Source organism: Procambarus clarkii, chromosome 5 (genome assembly GCF_040958095.1).
Source record: "Procambarus clarkii isolate CNS0578487 chromosome 5, FALCON_Pclarkii_2.0, whole genome shotgun sequence".
Classification (NCBI taxonomy): domain Eukaryota; kingdom Metazoa; phylum Arthropoda; class Malacostraca; order Decapoda; family Cambaridae; genus Procambarus; species Procambarus clarkii.
The window spans coordinates 9323137-9335478 of NC_091154.1; the positions used below are offsets into that span (position 1 = coordinate 9323137).

The following is a 12342-nucleotide window of genomic DNA, read 5'->3' on the forward strand; positions in this document are numbered from 1 at the left end:
ATTGAATGTTGATGGTGCACTGCGACTGGTGTTGACCTGCCTGGCGTCTGACATCTTTATTTCCGCACGTCTTCGGGGCCACTTGATTGAGACGGCAGTGTGGTCACCTTGGCAGAGAAGGCAGTGGAGGAAGTTGTTGGTGAATCCTTTGAAGTGGTAATTTTTAGCACACTTGCTGCACCGTTGGTCCGGAGACGTACACTTTTTTGTGAAGTGCTCATAGCTATAGCACTTGTCGAAGCTGGTAATAATGTTCTTTGCTGATCTGTTGAGTGCAAGCGATGCCAAAACATCGGAAGCCGTTGGTAGTAGCAGAGGCAGCTTCCTAAGGCGAAGTGCAGGTGACCATGGTGGAGAGATGGCCGTCCTGCACACAAATACTTTACAGACACAGCAGTCAACGAAGGATTCTGTTTTATGCTGGTGACAACAAGAGGCGGCAGTTTTTCCAGAGAGGAGGTAGCTCACTCTCCGGACAACCACCACCCTGGCTGCGAGGTAGTGACGTGGCTGGCGTGAGGATCATGTGCCTCCTCGAGAGCAGTAAGGTTGGTGGGGTCAAATAGACCCTGTACGGCTGTGTACTGCTGAACAGCAGTTTAGGTCCTTCATCGTCGACGACGTCCAGTGGGGCAACGTTGATTTTCGTGCTAATCAAATCCACGATCTCTGACCGGGTAGGGTCCGGTCCCCTTCTAAATCGTACCTTGATTCGGTAGATCATGGTGGCTCTCGTCGTTGCTGCCCAATGTTTACCCACCCGGCAGTGCCTGGGTGCAAGAGCCTTGTCCAGAGGGTTGCACTTCCCTTAAGATTTACCCGTCTCTTACCGGTATAATGCACCAGATCAGGGTACAGTTTGACCTCCTAAAGCAAAGTACTCCGTCGTCATCGTATTTGGCATCACACACACACACACACACACACACACACACACACACACACACAGAGGTTCTCTTACCTCAGGATAAAATGATCATCAAATACAAGAGACTGGTCATATAAAATTGAACAATGTCAACACTATATATACAAAATTCCTGCCCTATATACAAATGGGCAAGAACACAATTTTTCTAGTCCCAAATTCCTCTGCAACATTATACAAAGTGGTCAAGCACCTGGCTCAAGGTGGACCTAAATCTGAATACCGTTCCGTACACTTTGTGGAATAGGGGAGGCGGAGGCCAGGACGCGGGGCCTTTGACCCTTAGACCCTCTTTGTGAATCAGTCTGGTATAGTCTCACTGGCTTTGGGCATCAATCTGGTAACCTCACTAGCCTTGAGAATCGGCAATCTGGAAATTAGAAAATTCTGCTTTAGTCTGAGTAGGCTACACGGAAATCTGGAAACCAACTAACCCAGACATAAAAACATCTACCAGTGTATATTTTGTTTTCGAGTAATGCAAGCTATTGAGTATTGCAGCCTATATACATTTTTTTTTTAATTTGAAACATCAGTGTTGATTTACGTCGCTAGTCCCTCTATCAAATCCTTTATGGTTGCATGTTTACAAAATGAGTCGGGATACTGTCCCATCTACCCAATCCTTGCTATGTGTTATTTTGAAACTTATCCAAAGAAGGGGGACATTCTTCGAGATGCAGAGTAACTAAGTGGCATAATGCTGTTTGCATAATAATGTCCAATCTATCTGCCATTAAGGGGCCACGAGTCTAGTATGCGAGGGGCCATTACAATCTAGCCAGGACCCATTTCCTTCCACCTATTTCAGTAGTAGGGGAAGAAAGCCATGACCGAGTTACATTTAAGAGCTCGCAGCTTTTTATTCACAATACAGAGAGGATGTGGGTAGTGATTCTAGCCTAGTGTGTGTGAAGCAGGGATCTGATTAACCACAAAGGGTGCATCGTACCGAGTGTATACTTCATACATTATAACGCTCACACCCTCACAAATACCTGCTGACTATGATGGTTGAGACAGGTGCTGCTCCTGCTGGTTGATGAATACATTTTACACTACGCCTCAAACTCCACAATTGCTTGCATATAACCTTCCCATAGTTAACATGTTCAGACTTGCTTAAGTGACACCTCCAGCAAACTAGACTTTCCACACGAGGCTAATGACCAAGAACTACGATGTACTCTTGACAGTGTAGTAGGACTAATTCTCCCTGGAAAATACAGAAAATACAAGTGAAAATTGTACCCCAGAAGGGTAAAAGGACCGGTACAACTACGGTGTATGGAAGCATGATATCTGGGTTACCAAGAGGCAATAGTTGACATGTATATTGTGACGTGTCGGAAGATGGGAGGGCAGGTAATTGTGGTGTCCTGATAAGGGAATACACTGAGTTTGGAACTGTGGACAGGAAGATTGAACCTTTGACGTAGTAATTATATATCAACCACACAACCTGAACTGCAGACCATTTCGGCTGGTTTGGAGGAAGTACGTCATGACGAAAATAAACTTTATTTGTCGATGGCCGAGGAGCACTTTACTCTTTAAACAATCCAAATCTAATCTTCATGTCCATAGTTGATTGTAAGAATAGGATAAATGAGATACAGTTGAAAGGTCACAAAATTAAATTGATGTGGCTTCCATCTCATGTTGGAATAGTGGTCAACGAGGTGGCGGAACACCACATCAAAACTACAAGTTGACAGTGAAGGTGTTTTAGCTATGACAAATATGAAGCAAAATATAAAATATCTAGGCTTAAGTAGAAGTTGCAAGGAGAGGTATAGTGTAAAGTCAAACCTTGCAACACAAGATGAGTGAGTGAAGTCAAACCATGCAACACAATCATGTACGACTCAAAACACCGACTTATGTTAAAAGGAACGGAAATATCAGGGGAAAGCACTAAGCCATTAAGACTATATAGCACTGGGAAGGGGTCGGGATATGGGTTTGGGATGGGACAGAGGGACGGAATGGTGCCCCACCACTTCTGGACGGTCGTGGATTGAACTCTGTCCTGCATGGTAAAAGGAAAAATGCTCAGAAGTGACACTACACATGCGGCTCAGGCTTTGGTATACATACTACTGGGGATATGGAACAGAGGTGAATGAACTAGAGCCTGCACCGCTCACACCTGCTACTAAAGGTTAAGGTAAGATTAAGGGGGCGTCAGATTGTCAGAATCAAAGTTGTTCAATGTCAACCAATATTTTTTGACTAGTTGTATATGAAAAGTGCTTTAATTGTCGCAAGTTTCAGTACTGCAGCGTAAATAGAAAGGGAGATTTTTTTTTTTTTCAACGTTTTTTACACATTTTCAAGTCCACACTTCAGAACACACGTTTCAGATATAATTATTCTGTGACTTTTCTGACACATTAGCATATAATAAAGGACCTTGAGATATAGAATTTCCAAAACATCTTTAGTTTTCCTAATACAAATGTTCAAAGTTCCCAATTTTTTTTTTTTTTTGCAAATATGGCATGTTTATTGCTATTATAAAATCAATAAATGAACTTAGAGAAAAATGAAAACTCAAATGTAGAGACATGCCCTCCACATATACTGTGTAAGTTTCATGTAAATTGAATAAAAAATGAATCAGTTTTGTAAACGTTTGTGTCAATGGAAAAAAAAAAATGAATGAAGTCTAAGGTTCTAAAATCTGTGGCTGAGGTTGACATCAACCAATTTTCTCCAAAATTGGCGTCCTTACAGATAGGCTTACGTACAGTCAGGTGTGTAAGTTTGATGCAAATCGGCCGAAAAAAAAATGGGGGAAAATTTTTTTTTTTTCAATTAAACTAATTATATTTGTTTAATATATACTATTGTGATAGCAAAGAGTCATAGTTATGATTTCAGTTGACACTTTATTGATAATCGATTTTGACCATTTTTGCATAATTTTCACAACTTCAATATTTTTTTTCTCCCTTCCTATTTATGCTACGATGCTGAAACTTGGACCAGATGAAACGCTTTTCATATAGAACTTGTCAAAAAAGTTTGATTGAAATCGAACGAGTTTTCATTTGTTGCATTTTTAGGGCAAATTGGAAACTGACGCCCCCTTAGGTAAAGGCTTAGGTAAAGACAAGGTAGAGATAAGGCAAAGTTTAAAGTAAAGGTAAGGTTAAGGTTATGTTAAGGTATAGGGAAATTTAAGGTAAGGTTAATGTAAAAAGGTAAGGTAAAGGTGACGTAAGGTTAAGGTGAAGAAAAGGTAAAGGTGAGGCATGTGGAAAATTTCACCCACTATATCTATATTATCTAAGTAATGTATTATTTCTATATCAAAATCACATCAGTAATCTACATATTCACTATATCCTACACCACAATGCCACTATGATCACGTACACCATAGGGCCCATGGTGCCTACGTGACTGCAGGATTTCTCAAGGATCTAGAAGCTTCTAAAAGAATATCTATTACAAAATGTTGGAATAAAGAATCCATTACCGGTGAGGATTAAATCAAATCTTTAATAAGAATCAATAGTACTATCCATTACTATCAATCTATAAATCTTATATCTATATTATAATCATATCTCAATCATATGTCTAGACAGTAAAAATGATCAATCCATATGCATTGAAGGTTACCCTGAGAAGAGGGTGGAGTCAACTCGGGAGAGAAGCGACCTAAGCAAACTCGGGAGAGAAGCGACCTAAGCAAACTCGGGAGAGAAGCGACCTAAGCAGCGCCGGAGGCAGAGAACGTTGTTTACAGTGAACACGTGTGACGGCGCCTGCAAACATTCAGTAAAGGACACTATACCAACTTATCTATCACCAGTGATTACTCTCTAGAACTTGGGGAGTATCTGGATAATAGCCATAAGGAAAAATTCCTAGTACTTTAATGAACAAATCCACAAGGGCCGTGACGAGGATTCGAACCTGCGTCCGGGAGCATCCCAGACACTGCCTTAATCGTCTGAGCTACGACAGGGTTAAAAAAGGGTTGAAACCGAAGTTCTACTGAACTTACTGGATCCCGGACGCAGGTTCGAATCCTCGTCACGGCCCTTGTGGATTTGTTCATTTGATGCATCACGTTAGTGTGATCTCTGCGTGTCCTATTTTTTTTTTTGAGATATATACAAGAGTTGTTACATTCTTGTACAGCCACTAGTACGCGTAGCGTTTCGGGCAAGTCCTTAATCCTATGGTCCCTGGAATACGATTCCCTGCCGCGAAGAATCGTTTTTTCATCCAAGTACACATTTTACTGTTGCGTTAAACAGAGGCTACAGTTAAGGAATTGCGCCCAGTAAATCCTCCCCGGCCAGGATACGAACCCATGACAAAGGGCTCGCGGAACGCCAGGCGAGTGTCTTACCACTACACCACGGAGACTGCAAGTCCGTACTAGTACTTTATCTAAAGGGAGTAGAGTGGCTCGAAGGGACGCCGCCTCCACCACACCTACCTTATCCTACTGCAAACGCAATCAAGGACAGTCCATTAGCAACGGTACCAAAATGATAAACATCAAAGCTGTGACATGAAATATAGTGTCTTAGATTCTACAAGAGTGTTATCAGTTTGGCAACTTCTTAGACGGCACTCAGACATAAGTATATTGAATGATACTGTAGCGTGTTGATTGGCCAATTGCATGCTTGTATAACTTTAATATATCCAATAAGTATGTTTGTCATTACAGGGCGGGGCAACGCCCCATATATCACCAAGTTTACTTTTAATCTTTCAGCAACTGAACTTTTTAAATTTATTTAGAACTCATTCACCAAAACCTCAGTCATTGTATCTTGACACACGAGGTATACCACCTCGGTCATTGTATCTTGACACACGAGGTATACAACCTCGGTCATTGTATCTTGACACACGAGGTATACCACCTCAGTCATTGTATCTTGACACACGAGGTATACCACCTCAGTCATTGTATCTTGACACACGAGGTATACAACCCCAGTCATTGTATCTTGACACATGAGGTATACAACCTCAGTCATTGTATCTTGACACACGAGGTATACCACCTCAGTCATTGTATCTTGACACATGAGGTATACAACCTCAGTCATTGTATCTTGACACATGAGGTATACAACCTCAGTCATTGTATCTTGACACATGAGGTATACAACCTCAGTCATTGTATCTTGACACATGAGGTATACCACCTCAGTCATTGTATCTTGACACATGAGGTATACCACCTCAGTCATTGTATCTTGACACATGAGGTATACAACCCCAGTCACTGTATCTTGACACATGAGGTATACCACCTCAGTCATTGTATCTTGACACATGAGGTATACAACCTCAGTCATTGTATCTTGACACATGAGGTATACAACCTCAGTCATTGTATCTTGACACATGAGGTATGCAACCCCAGTCATTGTATCTTGACACATGAGGTATACAACCCCAGTCATTGTATCTTGACACATGAGGTATACAACCCCAGTCATTGTATCTTGACACATGAGGTATACAACCCCAGTCATTTTATCTTGACACATGAGGTATACAACCTCAGTCATTGTATCTTGACACATGAGGTATACAACCCCAGTCATTGTATCTTTACACATGAGGTATACAACCCCAGTCATTGTATCTTGACACATGAGGTATACAACCCCAGTCATTGTTTCTTGACACATGAGGTATACAACCCCAGTCATTGTATCTTGACACATGAGGTATACAACCCCGGTCATTGTATCTTGACACATGAGGTATACAACCCCAGTCATTGTATCTTGACACATGAGGTATACAACCCCAGTCATTGCATCTTGACACATGAGGTATACAACCCCAGTCATTGTATCTTGACACATGAGGTATACAACCCCAGTCATTGTATCTTGACACATGAGGTATACAACCCCAGTCATTGTATCTTGACACATGAGGTATACAACCTCGGTCATTGTATCTTGACACATGAGGTATACAACCTCGGTCATTGAAAGTCAAACTCAACTGAAATTTTATATATTATAAAGATGAAACTATTATAAAGCTTAAACTTTATATATTATAAAGTATGAAAATATATTATCGTATATGATAATATACGATAATATATTAAGTTAATAACTGCTTGGTTATCTTTAATTTATCATGCAAGTTTATCATATTGAATATAATCTCTTGTACTTAGTTACCAATACATGGACCACATTTAAGGTCATGTAATTGCATATTCATATATATATCATACCTCTATAATACAAATCTTTGTGTTTATTAATATGTGAATATTAGCTGTTTTAGTAATGCTGCTAGACTGGCCTGTGTACATGTTTAGATCCTCCGTTTAAACAGAACCAGTGTTCAGTTATAGAACCGAGGTTATGTAATCATCCTTGTATTAATAATACAAGTCGATTTGTCGAATTATCTGCAGGTAGATGGTAGATCTTCCGTCAACTTCACTCACCTTTAGGGACCCCCCACCTGCCCCATACAGCCCACAGTCTGTCATTATGAAAAGAGGAGCTAGGCTTTACGACCCTACCTATGGACTTTAGTTGGATTCATTTTGCATACTGTAATTTTTAATTCAGTACAGTACAGGTCCCTAGTAGATCTCAATAAGCAATCCCGACAATTTTTCTACAAGATAAAAGGTAAAGGCAACAAAGGCAACATAAAGGCAACATAAAGGCAAAATAAAGGTTAAGGATAAGGGAAGCTTAAGGGTAACGGTTAAGGTAGAGGTAAAGGTAATGTAAAGGCAAGGTAAAAGGTAAAGTAAAGGTAAAGTTGAGGTTAAGATAGATTACACAAGTTAACCTAACCCACCCCGTAAAGTAACATGGGGTTAGTGTGTGTTAGACAGCGTGAGGTGGGCGCTGGGCGAGACGGTGCGAGCATGCTCCAGGTATTTGTCCCGGCATCCTGTCCCCGCCGAGGCCACTTGTGTTAGTGGCCCGAGGTAAACTCAGGTAAACTGCTATACTTCACCTAAAGAACCAACACTGATGGTAAACCATTGTCTACTTTCCCTAAACATTATTAATACCGACCTTAGCCGAGTGGAGGAAGGTGACGGAGGGCCAGAGTAGATGCTTGGGGCCCCAAGGTAGATGTTGGGGGGCCTGGGTAGATGCTGGGGGCCTGGGTAGATGCTGGGGGTCCAGGTAGATGCTGGGGGTCCAGGTAGATGCTGGGGGTCCAGGTAGATGCTGGGGGTCCAGGTAGATGCTGGGGGTCCAGGTAGATGCTGGGGGTCCAGGTAGATGCTTGGGCCCCGGGTAGAGGCCGAGACCCGGGTAGATGTTGGGGGCCCCAGGTAAATACTGGGGAGCCCGGGGTAGATGCTGGGGGCCAGGGTAGATGCGGAGGGACCCCGGATAGATGTTGGGGGGGGGGGGGCGGATAGATGTTGAGGCACCAGAGCAGATGCTTGGGGCCAGGTTAGATGCTGGGGGCCCGGGTAGATGCTGGGGGCCAGGTTATATCCTGGGGGCCCGGGTAGATGCTTTGGCCCGAGTAGATGCTCTGGTCCGGGTAGATGCTCTGGTCCGGGTAGATGCTCTGGTCCGGGTAGATGCTCTGGTCCGGGTAGATGCTGGGAGCCCTGGGTAGATGCTATGAGACCTGGGTAGCCGTTGGGGGGTCAGGATATATGGTGGGGATCCCTGAGAGATGCCGAGGGTCCCGGGTAGATGCTGGGGGTTCCAGGGTAGATGCTGGGGGCCCAGGGTAGATGTTGAAGGGAGGCGTTCTACTTCCAGGTAGCTGGACTCTGCCCTCCGGGAATTGTCTCTTGCGTCAAGTAAACTGTCAACTGCGTCAAGCAAACCGTCAACTGTGTCAAGCAAACCGTCAACTGCGTCAAGCCAGCCGTCTCTTGCGTCAAGCGAGCTGCTATCTGCCTCAAGCCTGATGTCACCTGACACGCGAGCAGTCATCTGCGTCAGGCGAACTGTCACCTGCGTCAAGAAAGCTGTCACCTGCGTCAAGCGAACTGTCACCTGCGTCAAGCGAAGTGCCTCCTGCCTCCGGCGACCTCGGTCTAACGGACTGTTGCTGGGAGCGTCCCCCATCTCCACTCCAAGCAAGCTGATCCACTGCTGGGCCCTCGCGGCTGAGTGGACAGCGTTCAAGGGTCGTTGTCCTAAGCTGGGTTGCCAGATCCGAATTGTCAAAAGTCGAGAATTTGTAATTGAAGTCCCCCAATATATTGTTAAGCGGCTGATACAGTTTTCAGAGCAATATATTTTAATATATAGAGTAACACTACATGATTTAATGATTGTATTAATATTGTCATTGAATGTATAATAATATATTTAAGGTAGAACAACCCGGCCTCACACTAGGCTGGTCAAAGCAGCGGCCGTCCTCCCCAGACACATTCATTACTTTTAACATACTGTGTATTAAAAATTGGTTTGTTCTATTATATAAATTAATATTATTATACATAATTATTCTATGTATAGTTTGGTGTAGGTTAGGTTAGGTTAGGTTAGGTTAGGTTAGGTTAGGTTAGGTTAGGTGTTTAGGTTCTGTTGGCGATTATTTGTAATTTATGTTCGTGGGTGAAGCATTTATAGAATTGTGGTTCGAACATAGGATGTGAGCGAAGCACATGTTCCGGAAGTGTTCGGACGTTGTCATTTGTGAGTCGTGTTTAAACCGCTTTTTAATCATTATCCAGCCCGTCCTCCAAACAAAGACCCAAAAGTGAATCCATGCACCCGCTAAACCCCCTGTTTATGACTGAAAAACGGTTTACACACGACTCACAACTGTTGATGTTCGAACACTTCCGGAACAAGTGCTTCACTGACGACTTTTGTTCGAACCACAACGCTGTAAATGCTTCACCCATGTACTAGAAATACAAATATCCGCCAACAGAACCTAAACACCTAACCTATGCCTATATATGCACAATATGCTAATATATTTTAATATTAATATATATTCGAGAAACTTTCTGTTTGGAATTAACAGCATGTTAAAATTTATCAATGCGTCTGTGGGGTCGACCGCTGAATGGAATGGACTTGAGTTGAGGACGGGTTGGAAGAAGACGAAGAAAATGTTAAGAGAACGGCAATGGTGGACAGCTGTAACACACTTAAGCATTATTCAATAATAAACATAAATTCTTCCTTCACTGGCCGGGGAGGATTGACTGGGAGCCAATCCTTAACTGTAGCCTCTGTTTACCCAACAGTAAAATGGGTACCAGGAGCCAGATTCACGAAAGCACTTACGCAAACACTTACGAACGTGTACATCTTTCCTCAATGGCGACTTTGTTTACAATTATTAAACAGTTAATGAGCACTGAAGCACCAGGAGGCTGTTTATAACAATAATAACAGTTGATTGGCAAGTTTTCATGCTTGTAAACTGTTTAATAAATGTAACTAAAGCCGTCAAAGATTGAGGAAAGATGTACACGTTCGTAAGTACTTGCGTAAGTGCTTTCGTGAATCTGGCCCCTAGTTGTTAAACGATTTGGCATGGTCGTATTCCTGGAAAATAATTGGATTAAGGACCTGCCCGAAAAGCTAAGCGTGCTATTGGCTGTACAACAATGTTACAACTCATGTGTATATATATACGTAATTATATACAACAAAATACAAAGTAACTTGTGTAGAAAAAATCTACTTGGAAGGACTCTATTTAGATGAGATAAGACTAGGATACAAATATTTCTGTCAATATGGTGTTAGTGTGTAGTATGGTGCACGCCTACACCTTAGATCACTGTGTATTAGTGTGTAGTATGGTGGACGTCTACACCTTAGATCACTGTGTATTAGTGTGTAGTATGGTGGACGCCTACACCTTAGATCACTGTGTATTAGTGTGTAGTATGGTGGACGCCTACACCTTAGATCACTGTGTATTAGTGTGTAGTATGGTGGACGCCTACACCTTAGATCACTGTGTATTAGTGTGTAGTATGGTGGACGCCTACACCTTAGATCACTGTGTATTAGTGTGTAGTATGGTGCACGCCTACACCTTAGATCACTGTGTATTAGTGTGTAGTATGGTGGACGTCTACACCTTAGATCACTGTGTATTAGTGTGTAGTATGGTGGACGTCTACACCTTAGATCACTGTGTATTAGTGTGTAGTATGGTGGACGTCCACACCTTAGATCACTGTGTATTAGTGTGTAGTATGGTGGACGTCTACACCTTAGATCACTGTGTATTAGTGTGTAGTATGGTGCACGCCCACACCTTAGATCACTGTGTATTAGTGTGTAGTATGGTGGACGCCTACACCTTAGATCACTGTGTATTAGTGTGTAGTATGGTGGACGTCTACACCTTAGATCACTGTGTATTAGTGTGTAGTATGGTGGACGCCTACACCTTAGATCACTGTGTATTAGTGTGTAGTATGGTGGACGTCTACACCTTAGATCACTGTGTATTAGTGTGTAGTATGGTGGACGTCTACACCTTAGATCACTGTGTATTAGTGTGTAGTATGGTGGACGTCTACACCTTAGATCACTGTGTATTAGTGTGTAGTATGGTGGACGTCTACACCTTAGATCACTGTGTATTAGTGTGTAGTATGGTGGACGTCTACACCTTAGATCACTGTGTATTAGTGTGTAGTATGGTGGACGCCTACACCTTAGATCACTGTGTATTAGTGTGTAGTATGGTGCACGTCCTACACCTTAGATCACTGTGTATTAGTGTGTAGTATGGTGCACGCCCACACCTTAGATCACTGTGTATTAGTGTGTAGTATGGTGGACGTCTACACCTTAGATCACTGTGTATTAGTGTGTAGTATGGTGGACGTCCACACCTTAGATCACTGTGTATTAGTGTGTAGTATGGTGGACGTCTACACCTTAGATCACTGTGTATTAGTGTGTAGTATGGTGGACGTCCTACACCTTAGATCACTGTGTATTAGTGTGTAGTATGGTGGACGCCTACACCTTAGATCACTGTGTATTAGTGTGTAGTATGGTGGACGTCCTACACCTTAGATCACTGTGTATTAGTGTGTAGTATGGTGGACGCCCACACCTTTAGATCACTGTGTATTAGTGTGTAGGTAAGGTTGGACGTTCCGACACCTTAGATCACTGGTATGTAGTGTGTGAGTATGGTGTGGACGACCACACCTGATCACTGTGTATTAGTGTTTGTTATGTGGACGTCCAACCTTAGATCATGTGTATTAAGTGTGTAGTATGGTGGACTTCCACCTAGATCACTGTGTATTAGTGTGTAGTATGGTGACGTCCACAACCTTAGATCCACTGTGTATTAGTGTTAGTATGGTGGACGTCCACCCTTAGATCACTGGTATTAGTGTGGTAGTATGTGTACGTCTACACCTTAGATCACTGTGTATAGTGTGTAGTATGGTGGAACGTCCA

At 42.6% G+C, this 12342-nt stretch overlaps 1 long non-coding RNA gene across 1 annotated transcript; it reads right to left on the reverse strand.

The window, feature by feature from the left end:
- Window positions 1-870: 870 nt before the first annotated feature.
- On the reverse strand, window positions 871-9048 carry LOC138373211 (uncharacterized). Its single transcript, XR_011231086.1, has 3 exons — window positions 7981-9048; window positions 1927-2144; window positions 871-1298 (listed from the first exon to the last, which is right to left on the reverse strand). It is a non-coding gene; the product is annotated as an uncharacterized lncRNA (long non-coding RNA).
- Window positions 9049-12342: the final 3294 nt, after the last annotated feature.